The sequence below is a fragment of the Hemicordylus capensis genome, chromosome 1 (assembly GCF_027244095.1).
Source record: "Hemicordylus capensis ecotype Gifberg chromosome 1, rHemCap1.1.pri, whole genome shotgun sequence".
Classification (NCBI taxonomy): domain Eukaryota; kingdom Metazoa; phylum Chordata; class Lepidosauria; order Squamata; family Cordylidae; genus Hemicordylus; species Hemicordylus capensis.
This window is the reverse complement of record NC_069657.1, coordinates 323,418,490-323,439,224: the sequence shown is the minus strand read 5'-3', so window position 1 is coordinate 323,439,224 and position 20,735 is coordinate 323,418,490. Positions and strand designations below refer to the sequence as shown.

Here is a 20,735-nt window from a genome sequence, read left to right as displayed (position 1 = left end):
AAAGAATGAAATATAAATATCATAAACTGGCTTTATATGTATTTTCCTATGAGGACCTAACCACATTTAGTTTTATTGTTGCATTTGTCAAGGTCTTTCCAATCTGTCAGGTTTTCAGTGTAACAATGAATAAAGATAGTTTATAAAATTGATTTAACTGGACTTTTGTTTGGGCGAGGAAAGTAATTTTGCTGCTCCATGCCACTCAACCACTATTCCAATCAAACAATCTGCTGCAAGTCTAGGGGCTCATCAAAGCTTTCTCCATTCACTTCAACGGAGGAACATTTCCAAGCACTCATCTGATTGCAGAGCTCAGAGCTCAGAGCTCCCACCTCCATTGAAATGAATGCTAGAGTCTATTCATGCAGTAGATGAATGCTAGAGTCTATCCATGTAGAATATATCCATGTATAAATCTGTAAGGCAACATGAAAAAGAATGTATTGCTTCTCTTGTTATCATAATCATTTATTATTATTGATTATTATTATCACCATCATCTTCATTATCATCATCATCATGTGTGATCTACTGGCTTAGCCTCTGCATGCAGAATGTCGGGTGCTGAGATTCAAAAGGATCAGGCGATCCTTCACCATTACTCTCAACCAGATATAGGCCACTACTAAACCATATTGGGCATCCAGCTACCTCCCTGCTTCCCATGATTCTCAGCACAGCATTAGCCACACAGGGTGGAATGACTCTTTCTGTACAGGACATTCCTGTTCCGCACAAGATGGTCATCCAGTTGGAGCCAGGCTACTGCTACAGGCTGTGCTGGTGTGTGTGCGCACACCCAGAAGCAGCACTTGTTAAAGGGCAGCCTTTATTATGAGATAATGTATTGTCTCATAATTGTCTCATTGTTTATAACTTGAGCAGCCCTCCACCCTAGGACTCACAGGGAGCTGGATGGGACAGGGAGATCAGTTGCACAGTGGCCTCCTAGATTCACCAACAGCATTTTACTGAGAAAAGCAGTGATGTAAACATGTGCGCAGAATTCAGAAGATTATGTATTTTGCACTTGGAGACTCACACCTACATACAAAATGTAAGTTGAATGTATGCTTATGCTAAGTAAAAGGCAAACACAATATAAATAACCATTTCTGGCAAGACCAATAGGTATAAAGAAAGAGACAGTTGGAGGCAGTCTCAAATCCATGAATTGGATTTTAGCAGCTTTTGCAAGTGTTTCAGACAGGGCCAGCCCAAGACATATTGCTGCTTCCCAAACAACTGCATTGAATGATCCAAGAAATTATGCCAACAATCCCATGTAATATAGCTGAGGAAGCAGCATATGATCTAAGAATTGCTTCTAGGCATTCCTGGTGATTTTTCAAGGTATCTTACCTCTTAGATTGCACACTGTTTCATTGGTGCCCCAAACATCTGCATGACTTGCTCATGTAAGTAGTCAGGCTGGCACTGTTTTCAGTAGTGATGAGCAAACTGCTTTTGGCTAGGTTTGACCAGCTTTCACAGTGAGCATTTGGCATTTGTCTGTTTCCAAAGAGTTCTTTTCTGGCTTGTAATATTAGCACAGGTGTGTAGATGGTGCCATATACTATAGTTTGGTTTCACCTACTCAGAAGTCGAGTAGGTGACTAATCATGGCAAGTGTTCTGGAAATTACCCCCAACATCTTTTATTTGTGTTTGTATCTACCAAGATTTTATAACTTGAGGGAGAGGGTCAACAACCACATAAAATATTCCTAAAAACAGGGGTGGGTGGGTCATTAATCCCAATGGAGAAGAAACTGCCCCCCCCAAAGGGGTCAGAACACCTGATGTTCTAGATCACAGACATCAATGAGATTTTAATCAAGAGTAACCTATTAAGACTGTGCACATGCTTTCAAAGCAACTAGTTTTAAAGTTCACAGCAATTAATGAGAGGCCGTATTTGGACATAACATGAAAACAGAGTTAAATGGAGCAGAGGTTGGAACTCTGAAAAGTCCTGATTTGTGCAACCATGGTTTTGAGCTGAAAGCAACCTGTAGTTTACCTCGCCAAACTCTAATTTGAACCTTCGGTTTGCCATAAGGTTCGTTGCTGAGACCTGAGGTTTGGCCACCAAAGTGTTATGCACGAATGTGGACAGTGTCATAACCATGGATCCATAAGGTTTTTGAAACCACACTCATAGAGACGGTGGCACACACCCACCCGGGATCATGCCCGCTCCATGCCAGCAGCGCTTCCCGCTGGCTGCCTCTCCAAGTACCAGCCCTGCCCCTCTTTTGTCTCTGATGCAGCAATGCAGTTGCCTGCAACAGGGATGCTGCCACATCCCATCCCAAGCTTGTCAACCCATCAAGTGGCAAAGTCACACAAGGGCATTCGTCCTTCCTGCTCTGTCCCTTCCTTCCCCCTACTGGCAAGTATGTATGTATGTATGTATGTATGTATGTATGTATGTATGTATTTAATATACTTTTATACCACCCAAAACTTACATCTCTGGGCAGTTTACAACAGATAAAAACAACATTAAAACATTAGATAAAAACAAAACAAGAAATTTAAAACACAACAATTACATTTTTTAAAAAAACAATGCTCTAAAACAACATTAAAAACAATCAAAACAGTATCAGTTAAAAGCCTGGGTGAACAGAGGTGTCTTTAAAGACTTTTTAAAAACTTTCAGAGATGGAGAGGCTCTTATTTCACTAGGGAGCACATTCCAAAGCCTCAGGGCAGCAACAGAGAAGGCCCGTCCCTGAGTAGCCACCAGACAAGCCGGTGGGAAATGCAGACGGACCTTTCCTGATGATATCAATGGGCGGTGGGGTTCATAATGAAGAAGACGTTCTCTTAAATACCCAGGGCCCAAGCTGTTTAGGGCTTTAGGTTGTAACTAACACCTTGTATTTTGCCCAGAAGCATATCGGCAGCCAGTGTAACTCCTCCAATACAGGAGTAATATGGTCTCTCCTAGATGACCTAGAGACCAGCCTGGCTGCCGCATTCTGAACCAACTGTAGCTTCCAGACTACATACAAAGGCAGCCCCACATAGAGCACATTACAGCAATCCAGTCTGGAGGTTACCAGCAGATGTACCACTGTTCTGAGGTCATCTATCTCAAGAAATGGACTCAGCTGGTGTATCAGCCAAAGCTGATAGAAGGCACCTCCGGCCACTGCCTCAACCTGGGACACCAGGGAGAGACTCAGATCCAGAAGCACCCCCAGACTGCGTACCTGTTCCTTCCGGGGAAGTGCACCCCCATCCAGAACAGTCAGATCAAAATCATCTCTAGAGTTTCGACCCCACACAATGAGTACCTCCGTCTTATCTGGATTCAGTCTCAGTTTGTTATCCCTCATCCAGCCCATTACTGACTCCAGGCAGGCGTTTAGGGAGGTTAGTAGGAGGAAAAGGGGCTGGGATGACACTACGGGCACTGCTTTGCTCCCTGAGAACAAAGCAACAATGATATATATTCAAAAACAGTCAAGGTGGCAACGTAAGCAGGGCACCCCATTTATGCATTAGGTGGAAACATATGGCGCGGAGGAATCAGGTTTAAAAGGCAGCCCCAACTATGGCTTCCAGAACACCAATTTCTCTTTTTTGTAGAAGAAAGTTGGGGAACAGGGGCCCAGCTCCTTCCCCTGGGGGTACATGTGCAGCCCCTAGGCAAACTCACGAGAAGGGCCGGGCAGCAGGAATAGCACTGTGATCACTAGGAAGGAAGATTCTTCATATATGATGGTGACAGATGCTGATCCCAAGCGGACTGCTCAGTCATGAGAGTGTAAGGCCATCAGGATGCCCCCTCACAGCTCATGAGACGAACTGTCTGTGGGGACAGGGGTGTCGGGCAGCATATTAATCATGCGTGGTGACAAAACAATCCCTTTCCCCATGGCAAATTCTCACAAGAGTGACAGGCCATTGGGGCTCTATATCAAGTCAGGTTGTTTTATGCAGAAAAGCCACGGAGATGGCAACTGCTCTTCCTGCCTTGGTGACTGCCGCCAAGTAGCTGTCAAAGCATGCCCCCTGCCAGCCTGTCTGCCCATATGAACATGTGCACCCTTGCTTATGCCCCGAAACGGCAACCCTGCTCTTCTGGGGTCACTGGAAATTTGGGCTCCCCTCCCCCATGGTTCCCTGTGGTGGGAGATCTGCATATGGCACAACACTAGCCCAAACCCAGGAATTTTGAATGGGAATAAAGATCCGTCCTCACACCTGGTGTTCCCCCGTCTGCTCACGCGGCAAGGATCTGACACATGGAGCACCATAATATCCTTTGGATTTGTGGAAGGCTTCCCAGGGGAAGCAGCAGAGCAGGAGCAGGGAGCCCCACCCCCCCCGCCTTGAAAACAGAGGTTGTTGGACTGCAGTTAGATGAATGTCTGTGATCCGATTTATGGTTTCAAATTGAAACCATGGGTTTGTCAACCTCAGGTTTCACGTTATGTGTGAATTAGGCCAGAATTTCATCAAAAATAAGGAGTTAACATTAAAAAAATTATAGGCATACGTATCCTGAAAAGCAACTGGCTTTAGGCTCTGGCTGACTGCACATGGGCAAAGTTGCATTATTGCAAACCAAACAACCTTTCAGGGAAATGGCACTCTGTTCATAATACATTCAACTATTATGAACTAGACAAACTTTTATATAAATTACAAATTACAGTGATTAGATTTCCCCCCAGAATGAAAACCCTCTCTTTTATAAATACTAGCTAAATAGAGCTATGCAATCATGTAGGTCTGACAGGCATATTGGACCCAATATACCCTCTGTTGGGCATTATCAGAATGGATTCCCCAATGACAGCAGAACCTCCAACAGTCAGAACCCTGATAAAATTCACTCCTGTCATTGCAGAACTCCATCAGAATTCTGACATGCCACTCCCCTAGCTGGTAAAATGCTTGCCTTTCATCAGTGCTTGAGATTTAAAGAGGAAACAATACTACTTAAATCTTAAGCTGCTAGTGAAGCTAGCTCTTTTGCTCCAGAAATGAGGGGAACAGAGGGACAATGCCCCACAATGGACCCACAGGGTTAAAAGGTCATCATGGAGGTGTTGTCCTGATTCCCCTCACTTGATTTCCAGCATGAAGCCTCTGAAAACTAATCTGCTGCCGAGTCAGAGAGTTTCTCTCTGACTTAGTTCCAGGGATGATTTTCAGGGGCTGCATCCTGAAAATTGGGGACAGGGGGAAGAGGGGCAACTCCTCATGGGAAACCCATGGGGTCCCTGTATGGGTTGTCTCGATCTCCCCTGCCCCTTATTTCTAGGATGCAGCCCTGAAAACCAGTCCTGCTGCCAAGTCTTCTTTCTCACTGGTTTTCTGGGACTGTGTTCTGGAAATTGGAAGAAAGAGGAGTAGGGCAACCCCACATGAGGGACTCTCCTACCCTGAGGTTTCCACAAAGGGGGTTGTTCTACTCTTCTTCCCACTGATTGACACCTAAAGTTATCTGCATTCAGTTATATGCGACAGAACTTTAAGGAAGTTTGCATCTAGAAGATCTATTCTAGATCACATTTTAGGATGTTCTTATGAGTACAAACGGCGTTACTTGCAGACTCCACATCTGCAGTTGTGTGTATTCACAGATGTCTAATTGACACTAGGGATGTGCACAAATTGATTTTTTGATTTAATTTGTGCCCAAAAGAAAATCACCTCTGATTTGTTTTGTATCCAAATCTACCCCCTCCAAATCACCCCAGATTCGATTTGTATTTGCTTTGATTCGATTCAGATTTGGACCACTTCAGATGACTTAACAAGGTCCTAGGGGCACCAAATTTGGGTGGTGGGTAGGTCCTCATGGGTGCCACCTACCACCCAAATTTCAAGACAGTAGGACACCTGTTTGATTTTTAATGGTTTTTTCTTTAGTTTTTACTGATTTTGAACATTTCAACCATAGGAAACAATGGGGATTTGAAGTTGCCATATCTTAACCCTAACACGGATCCCCAACTTTTTTTAAAATAAAAAGCTAAGCTCTACCATTACTTGAAGTAGTAGGCGAGGAGTGGTACCCCCACAAGTAACGAGGTTGGCTTCTATCCCTCTTAGCTCCAGCAGCACTTGGTTTTACAAACTTAGGCCAATTGTCAATAGAAGAAAAGATTCATTTTACAGTTACTTGTTATAGATTTAATTTTTATAGAACAAAATAGATCCTAACATTTAGAACAGTGCTGTAGTTGCAAATACAGAAGTGCAGGCATTCTTCATGACAGCTCCCATGGGCATGCCCACCCCAACAGCCAGAGAAGCCGAGAAGTACCAGCACTCCATCCCTGCATGTCCCCCTCCACTACATCCCTGACCAAGAAGCAAATATAAAAGTGAAAACTGGCCTTCAGTATGGGTGGCACAGCCAGAATAACTTCTGTTGAAGCATCGGTTACCATTTGATGAGTTCATTGTAAAGAATCCTGCTGTTTCAAAGGCCATGACCAAAAATAGAATTCAAGATATTTTTTAGCAGCACAGCAGGATATGGCAGATACAGTATCTAGGTTTCAACATTGGCACTATGGTATACTTCTTTAAAGAAGTATCCATGCTTTTGAAGGATATCTACTCAGTTATGCTTACTTTTTATGCTGGGCCTTTACATCATTAAAATTTCAGTCCATCTGTTCAAAAATATTGGAAGGACTACAATTTTTAAAAGTACTAACAAACTGAGATTATGTATTTGTGGTACCAGGCAAGCTGAAGATCTAGCACACTGCCTTTTGAACTGCCTTTTGTACCAGAAATCAGTAATTTCTATCCTAAGGAAAGCATATTAGTTATTCTGTCCTGGGAAAGACTGTAATCCTATTTTGGGGTGAGAATTCTAATGTTACAAATTGTGTAGTAAAGTTGCTTATGCTGCTACAAAAGTGAGTTTTGTACTATCAAGATTAGGTATTTTCAAGAGCAGCCCTCTGATGAGGCAAGGTGAGGCGATCACCTCAGGTATGTGCATGAGGAATGGCATAGGAGGCAGCAACACAATGGCGCATATAATGTTCCCCCCTCTGCCACTATGGGCACTACCACATGGGCATCCTTGCCACCTGCTGCCACTGCCCTTCAATATCCCACTGTTTATTTTCCTCTCCTTGCTCTGCTGTGGTGGTCCTTTTATTTCTGCTCTCCACTCTGTCACAGACTAAGCACACCCATGCTGCCACTGTCTGGTTTGGTGGCAAAGTCTGAAAGTGTGCACATGCTGCCACCTCAGCAGCATGGCCTGAGAATGTTGAGTATCTGCTTGTGGAAGCAGGGAGCATTATATTGTCCTTTACCTCAGGCAGCAAAATGTCTTGTGTATTTTTACTGTAGTTTAGTAAGTGGAATTGAAATCATGTATTCTTAAATGTTCTTCATTAGTTGCCATGGATTATGGTTTGTTTGTTAAAATCTGACTTGCTTATTGACTGACTGTTTGGATCACTAGGAATATTATATGCCATTCAGATCTGCTTACCTTTTATGACTCAGTGCCAACACTATATGGAACTGACTTCTCAGCACATGAAAACAACATTTTTGCTTTTGCAATGCTGTGTTCCCTTAAATTGATGGAAACTCAGCTTTTACCCTAGGCAAAGTTACACAAGCTGATTCCTGGTTATTCCCTGGACAAAATAAAGAAGCTGTTGGAAACAGTTGTTTTCTCCCCTGTACCCCGTTCTACTTTCTCTTTATTTTGGACTCACAAACATCAGCTGATAAGGTAACATTTACTATTAAAAATCAGCAATCACCATTTACAAAATTAATTGTAAATTACAATTACAACATTAATTGTGGCAAAACTTTAGTGATGTTTATCTTTTGCCATATCACCATCATGTTAATACCTAAACAAAACAGCAACAGTTTTTGCACATTATTGGGGATGTGGTTCATGCTTTCTAGAAGACTGGTTTAACAAAACAGAAAGGATAATATTCTAATATAGATTTGGCATAAGTAAAAATGCCATTTATATGTTATAGTAACATCACGGAAGCTGCTTTTCTATGGGTTTATTCCACAATGTTGCTATAATGTTTAAAGGTCTGCCATCACGAGGACAGCATCAATAATACAGGCGCTTATCATGCAGCTATTACCCAGCATGGTAAGAATGTGCCCAATGGCCTCACCAATGTGGGGGGCAGCAGTGGCGGCACGAGAAACAATGAGGGGGGACACAGAATGAACAACATTATTTCTGTGTGAGTGAGCTGTGTCCCCATGTGTTAGCTTTCTGAAACAAATGGGGAACAGCTGGGGGGCAACTACTTGTCTGAGGGGACACTTGCTGCCCCCTCTTTTGCTGTCCTTGGGTGGCAAGACTAAGTGTTACAAAAGCACTATGGAATGATCTCACAGAAAAGTGGCTACCATACTGCAACCAACATGTATAACACAGGGGTGTCAAAACTTGAACACACAGCCTTGTGCTTCCTTCTGTCACCTTGCACCCACCTCAAGCCCCCTTCTGTCTTCCTCCTTTTGCCCCCCCCCTTTCTTTTTAAAGTGGTGCTGCAATTATTTAGCAGTTGGAGAGCAACTGGTCTTATCCATCCCCAACACAGGACCCCTTCAGTGGCTGTTGCAGGTGTCTTATGTTTCTTTTTTAGATTGTGAGCCTTTGGGGGATAGGGAGCCATTTTATTAATTTATTTTTATCTATGTAAACACTTTGGGAACTTTTGTTGGAAAAGGGTATATAAATATCTGTCGTATTTGTATTTGTATTCTTCCTCCCTCCCTCGCTCTGCCACTTAAATTAGCTGAATGCACTAATTTTTACACCAGAATATGCTCAGGGGAAAGTTGATTTCCCCACCCCATTCTTTAGAAGAAATGTTGAATATAACCATATCTTAACTGTTATTGTTCTCAACAGACTTTTCACATTCAATAATCAGAGCATTCAATAATACTTACAAAACAACATCATGCCTAAGAAAGGCAGAACCCCACATCCCCCCTACCTTATTCTCTTATTCTCCACTCACTCCTAAGGGGAGAAGGCTCCTCCCATCACTTTCCATATATATATATATATATAAACTCTTCCTACATCTTTCTCTCACTCTCTTTCTTTCTCCCTCCCTTGCCAGGAGAAAGCACCCTGTGCTGTCTTTCCTTTGTCTTTATCTCCCTCTTTTTCTCATCTCACTCTCTCTGGCTGCCTTCAGACACAATGCAGACCTAACGTGACTCCCTCCCCCTGCTCTCCCATCTGCATCCAGACGAAACAGAGAGCTCCCTCTCTGCAGTCTCGCTGACTGAAGAAAGGAGAGGGAACTGGCTGCCAGGGCTTCCTTCTTTATTGAAGGACAGCTCCAGCAGCCAATAGCAGCCGGAGCGAGGGAGGAGCTTCCTCCTTAAACTCTGGTTGCAGAAGGGGTAAACTGCAGTGCAAGCATTCAGACATAACACTGGCACCGCGGAACTGGAGGTCCAGGCTGTGGCCCTCACTACAAACCGAAGGTGCAAAAGGCAGTTCAGATAGGGAAACTGTGGGTCCATTTCTTTTTGAAACTGTAGTTATCGCATTCAGATCTACAGTTTTCAAAGTGGGAGGTCACTTCACATCCAGTTTCATGTTATGTGTGAATGCGACCTCTCTCCCAGCAAGCGCTTCATGCACTGAAGAGCCCATGAGGATGCAGTGGAGAGGAGTGAAGCAGCAGGAGGAGGAAGGAAACAAACCAGAAAAATGCTTTCCCTTCTCTGCACGGTGTGTGTATGTGGGACAAATAGTGGCAGTGGCAAGTACAGAGAGATGCCATCACTTCAGTGGGCAGCAGGGGGAAGAATCGCAGCATCTGAGTTAATGCTCAGCTTCCTAGCCCTTGGCTCAGGGGCCAGTAAATGAAGCTCCGTGGGCCAGATCCAGCCTGCGGGCCAGAAGTTTTATACCCTGGTCTAAAGGGCATGTTGGAGGATAATCCATTGGGACAATTTGGAACAGCAACCCAGAGAAACGAACTAAAATGGCACACAGAGCATAGAAGGGAGAGGTATCAGCACAGAATCAATTGAAGGAGCAGTGAAACACAGCAAAAATAAAAGATCCTGCTGAATAATCATGAGAGGTAGGTTGAAATTTTAATCATAAATAATTTTTTTATTTAGTCCAGATATTAACTTTTGTAGCTGTATTAGTAACTGACTTGCAAGGGGGGGGGGGAATCCATGTATCTTACCCATGTTCATGAATTCAGACTTCTGAAACCAGCTTTGAAATGCATGGATCTGCTGGGAAACCAGATGTGCTCATTAATGACTCACCACAATTAATTTATATGTTACATTTTTATCCTGCCTTTCCTTCAAGGATTTCAGAACAGCAGCATTTTACCTTACAACAGTCTTGCAGAGTATTCGACTGAGATGCAACCACATTCCAAGATCATCTTGTGGGCATCACAACTGTGTGCAGATCTGACCTTGCGTTTCCCACATCTAAATCCAGAGGTCTAACCATTGCATCATACAGCTGTCCCGAATCTGTCTGCCCCCATTCAAGCATCCCAGTTCAGTGATGTCTTGTAGTTCATACAGAACCACACCACCACCAAGAGTTATTCCACTTTTCCCAACATAGGGGCAATTCCTATTGCAAGTGTTACATGTGCTGTGCATGCGTGTTGCTTTGGACTGAGAAAACAGTCTAAACTGTCCTCAGTGAAGCTAGAAAAGCCCAATAAGGTAATTAGTGTCCAGCATTATGCACAATGCAATGTCGGTGGTTCAGATCCACTGGGGTTGCTGCTCAAGGGAAAGGCAGCCCTAACAGTGCTGCAGAGGCAGGCAGTTGTGGAATGACTTGAAGCAGCATGTGCACACATCCATGGGAAACAATGGAAGTAGCACAGCCCAAAGGCCTGTGTGCTGTTTCAAGTCATTTTGCAGCTGCGCACTTTCACAACACCGCTAGCACTGGCTTACATGTATGCGGCAGTCCCCACAGCTCGGTAACACCAGTATTACATTTTGTGCCATGCTGGCCACCATAAGTAATGCAAATTTCTGGCACGCAATTCAAGAAGCTATATAAAAGGATAAAAAGTCATGATCTACTATCAAATTATTGTAAAACAAACTGTCAGTATGAATACGGCATGCACCAGTATACATACGTTTCTGAACAAATATACTGAAATCTCTTTTATTTTATTGTCTTTCGAAAAGTCCTCTAGAGAGTGTTTTCCAGTATGGTATTGTCTACCACAAACAATATTTCTTTGTTTGTGCGGAAGGGGCTTTGTATTTCCCCAAGAAAGAAAACCACATCTTTCACAACTACAACCTTCTGTAACCTTCCTGCCCTCCTCACTCCCACACCCACACACAAAGACCCTCCTTAATTGTATTACTATTAGGCTGCCCTCCAACCCCTACTCAAATGAGGACAAGGCTAGTTCTGTATTTCATGGGATAACAATTTATGAGCAATTAAAAATGAAGAGACACAAAGCATTCATCACAGCCGCAGCTAGACAGGCAGCGGAGGTCAAAGGTTCCTGCAATGAAGTGTGCACAATATATTTTTATTTCTGTTTTCACTAAGAAGGAAACGGGTTAGCTAAAAATTATGGCTTGCAGTCTCCAGTTCAAAATAGGTGCACTTAATCTTTCAAGACAGTCCATTCTTGGACAGATGGGTTGTAACAGACAGTGTATTACACTGTTATGTATATAGCATGCTTATATACAGCCATGTGAATGTGTGTGTGCATGCGCACACGCATAAACACACTCAAAAGATTCTATATATTATTGGAAAATTCAGAAGGTGGCATGCCAGTTTCCCTTACGCAAGTCTTACACTAGAGCCCTTGGTATGGAGTAAGACTCCTTGTTCTGGAACAAGAACCCTTTTCCCAGAGTTGGGGAAACTGTGGATGCTACCCAGAATAGTTATAAAAAGAGATCTTTTTAGATTGTGAGCCCTATGGGGACAGGGGACCATCTTATTTATGTCTTTATTTTTCTGTGTAAACCGCTTTGAGGACTTTGGTTGAAGGGTAGTATATAAATATCCGTAGTAGTAGTAGTAGTAGTAGTAGTAGTAGTAGTACTAGATCTAGCAACTATTTATTGTTCTTAATCAATGAATGGCATGCACTGTAGTGGCCAAGAATGTGAGCTCTGGGCAAATTTTGCCTCAGTCATTAATTCAGTTGGGGTTCTTAGATAAGCCACTATCTCTCACCTATCCTTTCCCTGGTCCTTTCTGAAATATGGAGGTCATAATATAAGGTTGTGGCAATAATACAAGATTGTGCCAATATATGTGAAGTGCTTTGAGAATTCTAAACTGTTATGAAAATACTAACTGTTGTTGTTGTTGTTGTTATCAAGGGCCAACATGATGCACATCTTTCAGAACCTGAAGCACTACTGCTGCAGACACAGAAGCAGAGGCACTGCTGTAGAGAATCAGTGCTTTCCATTCACAACAATGGGAATAAATATGGTAAGGTTGGTAGTGCTATCTGTGGTACAACAGGGCCACTGCTTTGGGTCTGCAGCAGTGACACCAAAAGTTCTAACAGAGGCATTAGAACTGCACATCATGTCAGCCATTACTATTATGAATGGTTGATATTCAGACTAACATTGTGCATGCTGGAAAATGTTTCACACATGCAGTGGGTGAGTGCTGATGCTTGCTCATTCTCCCTTCCTTCTGCAGCCCTCTGTGATTCCCAAAAATATGTCCTAAAGGATTTGGGAATATATATGTAGAATCACAACATTCTGAATGAGAGGAGAGCTGGTCTTGTGGTAGCAAGCATGATTTGTTCCCTTTACTAAGCAGGGTCCACCCTGGTTTGCATTTGAATGGAAGACTACATGTGAGCACTGTAAAATATTCCCTTTAGAGCAGGGATCCTCAACGTTGGGCCCCGAGATGTTATTGGACTTCAACTCCCATAATCCCCAACCAAAGGCCACTGGGGCTTGGGATTATGGGAGTTGAAGTCCACTAACATCTGGGGGCCCAACGTTGAGGATCCCTGCTTTAGAGGATGGGGCCACGCTGGGAAGGGCATCTGCATACCTGCATGAAGAAGGTTCCAAGTTCCCTCCCTGGAATCTCCAGATGGGGCTGAGAGTGACTCCTGCCTGTAACCTTGGAGAAGCCATTGCCAGTCTGTGTAGACAATACTGAGCTAGATGGACCTAGGGTCTGAATCAGTATATAGCAGTTTCCTATGTTCCTATGGCACCTCTGTTCGAGAAAATAGTAGCGGTGCAAAAACTAACTGGTCTATAAAATGCCATGGAAAACAACAATAAGATCTCTCTGTCTTCTTGGCTGCCTGCCAGATATTTTTCATCTACCCATCTAGTGATTATTTCACTTGTATAAATCAGATAAGCATATGCAGCATAGATCTGATGATCCAAAGACTAGGCCTGGCATGACCAAAAATGCTGATTGGTCATAATTTATAGAATGTTTAAAAATCTGACTTGTTTTGTAAAAATGTAGGTTACAGTTTAGGTTGTTAAAATGCCCATGTGACACAAAGCATTCAGCTACTGTGAGAAGTTCAGATTTAGCTAGCCAGGAATGCTATTTACATAGGATTATACTAACAAACACGATCATGGGTGTACAAAACCTTTTGTACAATAAAATCCTAGGATTTAGAAAAGAAATGGCTAAGAGGGAATACAATTCTATAGGAAAGCATGAAGGAATGGAGAAAAGTGACTACAGATCAGCGGTTTACCCTTTCATTTAATGAAAGGAGCTAGAAAGCAGCATATACATAAGAACAAAACAAAAGTGTTGCATAGCTGGTCTTTGCCACTGGCGTCAGTATGGGGCAAAAGGGAAGAGGAAGGAGGAGACATTGGTAAGCACCTATGGGGTCAGTATGGGGCAAGAGGCAAGCACCTATGGGGTCATTTCATTGGTAAGCACCTATGGGGTCAGTATGGGTCAGTATGGGGCAAGAGGGAAGAGGAAGGAGGAGACATTGGTAAGCACCTGGCCAGAGATGTCATTTGAGGGTGAAGGGGGCTTCCCCTTCACCAGCCAGTAGAGAGCGTGGACAGAGTAGAGAGAATGGACAGAGATAATTTTTTCTCCCTCTCTCACAACACTAGAGCCAGGGGTCATCACATGAAACTGAAGGCCAGGAAATGTAGGACCAACAAAAAGAAGTACTTTTTCACACAGCACATAATTAATCCATGGACTTATCTGCCATGGGGTGTGGTGATGGCCACTAGCTCGGATGGCTTTGAAAGGGGCTTAGACAAATTCATGGAGGTCAGGCCTATCATAGTATGTGAACCAGTTCTCCACAAATTGGGCCTGATTTGAGGGTTCAATCACAGACCGAACCGGGAGTAGTTCGGTCCATGATTGAACTGAACCAGGCCCGGTTTGGGTGAACTGGTTAGGCATGGTAAGGGGGTGGCTGGGCAGGGGTGGTGAGAGAGCAAAAAATGTGCTTACCCAGGCAGCGTGACTGTTGGTACCACTGCTCGTTGCACTGCCCAGGTGGGCACCCTTTTTCCTCTGTTGCCATCCCTGCCTGGCCATCCCTTACCCCTTGAAGAGCTCCCCACCCCTTGAACTGTAAAGGGGAATCATCACTGGATTCCTCTTTACAAATAATGGCTGCCCAAGCTGCCCAAATTGGTTCAATCAAATGGACCTGATCGCCTTAAGTTTGGAGCTATGCAGGTTCGATATTCAAACCAAACCATGTTTTTTGGTTCGTGCACACCCCTAGTCTATCAGTGGCTATTAGTCTGATGGCTATTAATAATAATAATAATAATAATAATAATAATAATGATGATGATGATGATGATGATGATGATTTGATTTCTATACCGCCCTTCCAAAAATGGCTCAGGGCGGTTTACATAGACAAATAACAAACAAATAAGATGAAACCCTGTCCCCAAAGGGCTCACATTCTAAAAAGAAACATAAGATAGACACCAGCAACAGTCACTGGAAGCACTGTGCTGTGGGTGGATAGGGCCAGTTACTCTCCCCCTGATAAATAAAGAGAATCACCATGGTAAAAGGTGCCTCTTTGCCCAGTTAGCAGGGGTTGACCACCTCCAGCCTCAGAGGCATGATTTCTCTAAATACCAGTTGCAGGGGGCACAGCAAGAGAGAGGGCATGCCCTCACCTCTTACCTGTGGGCTTCTCAGAGGCATCTGGTGGGCTACTGTTTCAAACAGGATGCTGGATTAGATGGGCCTTGGGCCTGGTTCAGCAAGGCTGTTGTTATGTTCCTATGTAGGCACTCAGAGCTGTTAGATTTTGGAGTGGGGCACAGGGGCTGGAACCCTCTTGGAGCATACCTTTCTCACTCCCACAGAGCTATTGCACTCAGCATGGTCACTTGGTCAGGATTCACTCAATATATGTGTGAATATATGACACAAAGGTGCTGGCAGCAGTTATGGTAACTACTCTCTAGCTCAGTAGTAGAATTGGACTTACCTTGATTTGGGGGATAAGGCATGTGGAGACTTGGCTTCTGCTGTCTCAGTTCAAAGTGTCATGCACACGGGCATGTGCGGTGAGGGATTTTTGGAGATTAGTGCACTGCAGATCCTTTTGTATATCATGCCCAATATATTTCTGATTGAAAGACAAAGTGCTGGTTATTACCTATAAAGCCCTGAATGGCTTGGGTTCAGGATACACAAGAGAGCACCTCCTAAGTTTGTCATGAACCCTGCTGCCTATTAAGATCATCTGGGGAGGTCCAGTTACAGTTGCCGGCAGCTCATTTGGTGGTGTCTTGTGATCTGGCTTTCTCTGTGGCTGCCCTGGGGCTTTGGAATATGCTTCCTGGCAAAATAAGACCTTTAGAAAGACCCACAAGAGACACCTGTTTTCTCAGGCTTTTAACTGAAATTAATTTTAAACGTAATGTTTTTAACCTATGAAAGTGTTTTAACTTTTTATTCTGTGAAATTGTTTTTACTCTGTTTTATTAAATTGTATAAACTGCCTAGAGATACACATATCAGATGGTATATAAGTGTGATAGATAGAGAGAGAGATAGAGAGATAGAGTTGTTGTTCAGCTCAATTTTGCACTTTGTCTCTTTATTCCCTAATCCAAGCAGAAAGAATTTATCTTAACTGATTTTATGTCCCTGATTCTGGAATTATATGGAATAGCTACATAATCATAACATACATAATCATAAAAACATAATCATAACAACATAATCATAACATACATACATACTCATACATACATACATACTTACATAATCATAACAACAAAAGAATAGCCCTGCTTAAACAGGCCAAGGCCCATGTTGTCCACAGTGGCCAACCAGATGCCTCTGGGAAGCCCACAAACAGGAGATGAAGGCATGCCTCCTCTCTTACTATTGCTCCCCTTCATCAGGTTTTCAGAGACTTATTATTTATTTAATTAACATATTTTTATACCGCCCAAAACTCACATCTCTGGGCGGTTCACAACAAAGCAAACAAACAGAAAAAGTTAAAACATTAGTTAAAATAAATGACAACAAAAATTAAAACAACAGTTAAAACAAAGTAAATGATACAGCAAAAGTTAAAACACAACAATTCAAACCTTAAAACATTTTAAACAATGTTAAAACTATTAAAACAATATTTAGTTAAAAGCCTAGGTGAATAGATGCATCTTTAAAGACTTTTAAAAAGTTTTCAGAGATGGGGAAGCTCTTATTTCAGCAGGGAGCATGTTGCAAAAGTTTGGGGCAGCAGCAGAGAAGGCCCGTCCCCAAGTAGCCACCAAATGAGCTGCTGGCAACTGCAGATGGACCTCTCTTGATGATCTCAATGGGCGGTGGGGTTCATAACGAAGAAGAAATTCTCTTAAATACCCAGTGCCCAAGCTGTTTAGGGCTTTATAGGTTATAATCAGCACCTTGTATTTTGCCCAGAAACTTATTAGCAGCCAGTGTAGATCTTTCAAAATGGGACTAATATGGTTTCTCTGAGATGACCCAGAGACCAACCTGGCTGCCGCATTCTGTATCAATTGTAGTTTCTGGACTACACACAAGGGCAGCCCCACATAGAGCGCATTGCAGTAATCCAGTCTGGAGGTTACCAGTGTAACCATGAATTTGTCTAATCACCTTTTAATGCTATCTAAGCTAGTGGCCATCATCACATCTTGTGCTAGTGAATTCCAATCAACTCTGGACATATTTCTCCAGGGCAACCAACTACCAGTGTTGACTCAGTAGCAACCACATGTTTATGTTGGATGTGTATCATCATCATCATCATCATCATCTTGTTGGCATTACCTTTTTAAATATCTAGATTTTAAGACCAGTCCCATATTCAAAACTTATCTATCTATATAATTCTCTAAGGCATACCTGTGGCTAATCCTGTGAGTGGCAGCTCTTGCGAGAGTTTGTGAGCAGAAGCACTTGACTGGGCAGTGGGGATTCCATATGCAGGTAGGGAGGAGGAGCCTGTGAGAGCAGAAGCACCATAATGATTGAGCAGTGGAGATTTCATATGCAGATAGGGAGGACCAGCTGAGATGGTTAAGGTCGGTCAGAATGCAACTGTTACTGGTCAGAAGGTGTTCTTAATTGTAGTGGAGAGGAATCTGTATATATAAGTGGGCAGGTGTCTTCAAAGAGAGGGGTCATGAGGGAGGAAAGAGCCCTTTTAGGAGGAGGAGGTTGCTGTTGTGTGAATTAGATGAGAAAACAAGATAAACAAGGTCTGTTAACTCAGGAAGGGAGAGGGGGGGAGGGGAAGAAAGACATAAGGGAAGAACGAGTGGAGGAGAGAGAAAAAGAAGGGAAGGGAAGAGAGAAAGAAGGAAGGGTGAGGGGTGGGCCTGAGCCTGTCAGCAGCCTGAAGGGAACGAGCAGCCATGGGGGCAGCGGTGGCAGCTAGGAAGGTTCCAGTCAACCACTGCTGCTGTTTGGCGCTACTGAGGCAATTGGCGGAGGAAGGCAGGCATGAGATGGGCCTGGGCCTGTCAGTGGCCTGAGAGGAATGAGCGGCCATGGTGGTAGCGGCAGCGAGGAAGGGCCAGTCAACCGCTGCTCCTGCTGCTCCTGTGGGAAGGAGCAGGAGCAGGGCTCAGGTGAGAGGTCTCTGAGGATAGGGGGCTGCAGCTTGGCCAATAGGCACCAGCAGGGGTGTAACAAAGCTGGAGTGGGCCCTGAGACAAAATTTTAAAACGGGCCCCACACACACACACACACACACACACACACACAGACTTCACATGTGACTTGCCTCTGGGGGGCCCCTCGAGGCGTAGGGGCCCCCAGGCAGCCGCCTCCCCTTGCCTAATAGTAGTTACGCCCCTGCTGCAGCCGTGACCAAGAGGGGTGAGGCAGTTGGAGTAAAGGGATGGAGGAGTGACCAAGGGGGGTGAGGGGGATGGAAGCAACCAGATGGAGGAGGAGGAGCAGGAGTGCGACTCAGGTGAGGGTGGAGAGATCTCTGAGGTGAGGGGGGCTGTGGCAGGGTTGAGGGGAGTAATCAAGTACTAGTGCGCAGATGCTCTGCGAGGGTTAAGACAGTACTGTATAATTCCCTTAGGCTATCTTTTTGTATCTACTTATAAACCATCCTTACCCAAACCATGAGTTTTCACAGTGCTGCTCTACTTTCTGATGTCCCTAACTAGATACGTATGAGATATATGTGTCTAAAGAAAGATTTTAAAAATCTTTCTACAAATAATGAAATTTTGTTGTCTTCTAAAAGCACTTGTATGTCTTGATTGTCAAAACCTTCCTTGCAGAAGCTAGTTTGTCAGTCTGTTCCATGCCTCCTAAACTCAGAAGAAAGTGATTGAATACAATTATTTTAGCCTCTTCTTTTACACTGAAGTTTTTTTGGTGGGTAAATGTCTGGGAGTAATGAGTATTGCTATGTCAATGAAACTTGAGAGGTGGGAGGGGAAGAATGACTGGAGTGAAAATGCATACCTGGCAATAGGAATAGGAGCAACAACAGAATGGTCAACAAGATTGATTAGGAAGTCTTCCCTTAAAGTATCTAAAAGACATTTAGGTGTATTTTAAATATAGCTTTTACATAATCCCCAGGTTTGAAGTATGTGTGAGAGAGAAGAGAAGGGTTTCGCTTTCTACACAGAAGGTCAGGGTCCTCTGTAAAAAGCACCTCATGAGCATGGAAATTCATCTCTCAATATAATGAGCTCATCATCTTAGGGTGAGAGGTCATGGTGTAGCATTTAAATATCTTCTCATAACAGCAATTCTAAGGGTGTTATAAAGAACATGAACATTCACCATTTCCATCAATGGCTTCATATTTCCAGGGCAGAAGAAATCCTTGTGTGGCCCACCAACATCTGCACTGGGGCCACATAGTGTTCCTGGGGTTTCTTTTCTATGAGGAGTCCAAAGCTGTTCCAGAATCCTATAAAGTGAATTATAAACATAGTTGTCACCTAGTGTAGCATAATGAGATATTAATTCCTAACAAAGAAATTCTGCCAAAATCCTTTTAGCCTGGTCAGTGCTTGCTACTCAAAATGGGCAGACAAATCCCAGTGCATATTCTGTTGTATACTGCAGCTGGATTTGCCTGGGAGAAGTAAATTCCTTTATTCATTGGCTTCATAGGTCTCTTCTTATCCTAGATTCTTTGGCAATGTTGTTTCTGTCTTCACTAAGCTTCATTTTTAACTTCATCTCATAATTTGCTTCTTATGCTGAAGTCAGAACCAACCTGTATTGGAGGAAGATATTCCAATAACTGGGTAAAAAAAATTCTGCTGAAAATTACAGTTGATGACTTATGAGTAGCTTTACGTCAAGGTGTGGTTCAGTAGTTATATACTTGTACATTCCTTGTGAACTGTTTTTTCATTCAACCGTTGAGGCTCCAATCATTTTGCCAATGGTTCTCATCTTTCTGCATCTCCCTTTGCTTTGGACGAGAAAGGTGCCATCACAGGTGCCATCCTGTGATGGGATCCTGCATAATCTGAAATGGTAGACCATTGTCTTTTTTGAGTATTGTCGGGATGCCATGTTACCTGGTTGCTTAGGTGGCCCTGTGGAGTCTGGAGAAGGGTGTGGCATTCCTCCTCTGAGGCTTTTGTTCCCTTTAGGGGGCAGTGGGGATGAGAAGGGCCAGGCTGGTTGGATCCCAGTAGGGTTGAGAGGGCAAGGCAGGGAATACTTCAGGAAACAGCTCTAGGGAGACAGCTAGGTTGGCTGTGGCAATAAACAGGAAGCAAGGTCAGGAAGGGGACAGGGCTGGAAGTAGGCTTGAAGCCCTGTCAGCGCTGCACTGGGGTATTTAAAGACAAGGCAGCTGATGATGATGAGCTGCTTCTGAGTATGGGAGCCAGGGGTTCTCCAGGAGAGGGAACTGGCTGAATGCAGCAAGCCAGGAGGAGGACTTAGGTGAAAAGCTAACCTCCTCCCTGATGCTGACCTTCTTGTGGGTGCTCCAGTCATTCTGGAGTTCAAGAAGGGCGAGGAGCCCACCTCACCCCCTGGGAGTCTGACAAGTATATCTGGGATTCCAAATTTATTTATTTATTAAATAAAGTCTTGTTTGGGGGGTGACTGCTTATGGGTTTCACAATCTCCATTCAGAATAATGGGACCTCTAATCTATACTAATTCTTCCATAATAATCTCCTGATGGAAATGGCCATACAATCCTGACCACCCACTGAGATTACCTGGAGAGACCC

At 43.6% G+C, this 20,735-nt stretch overlaps 1 long non-coding RNA gene across 1 annotated transcript in view; it reads left to right on the top strand.

Annotated features, from left to right (window-relative positions):
- Window positions 1–925: 925 nt before the first annotated feature.
- LOC128339918 (uncharacterized) overlaps window positions 926–20,735 on the top strand; it is a 60,193-nt gene continuing 40,383 nt past the window's right edge. Inside the window, exon 1 of the long non-coding RNA XR_008313321.1 lies at window positions 926–1,060. This is a non-coding gene — a long non-coding RNA (uncharacterized LOC128339918). The remainder of the gene's footprint in view (window positions 1,061–20,735) is intronic.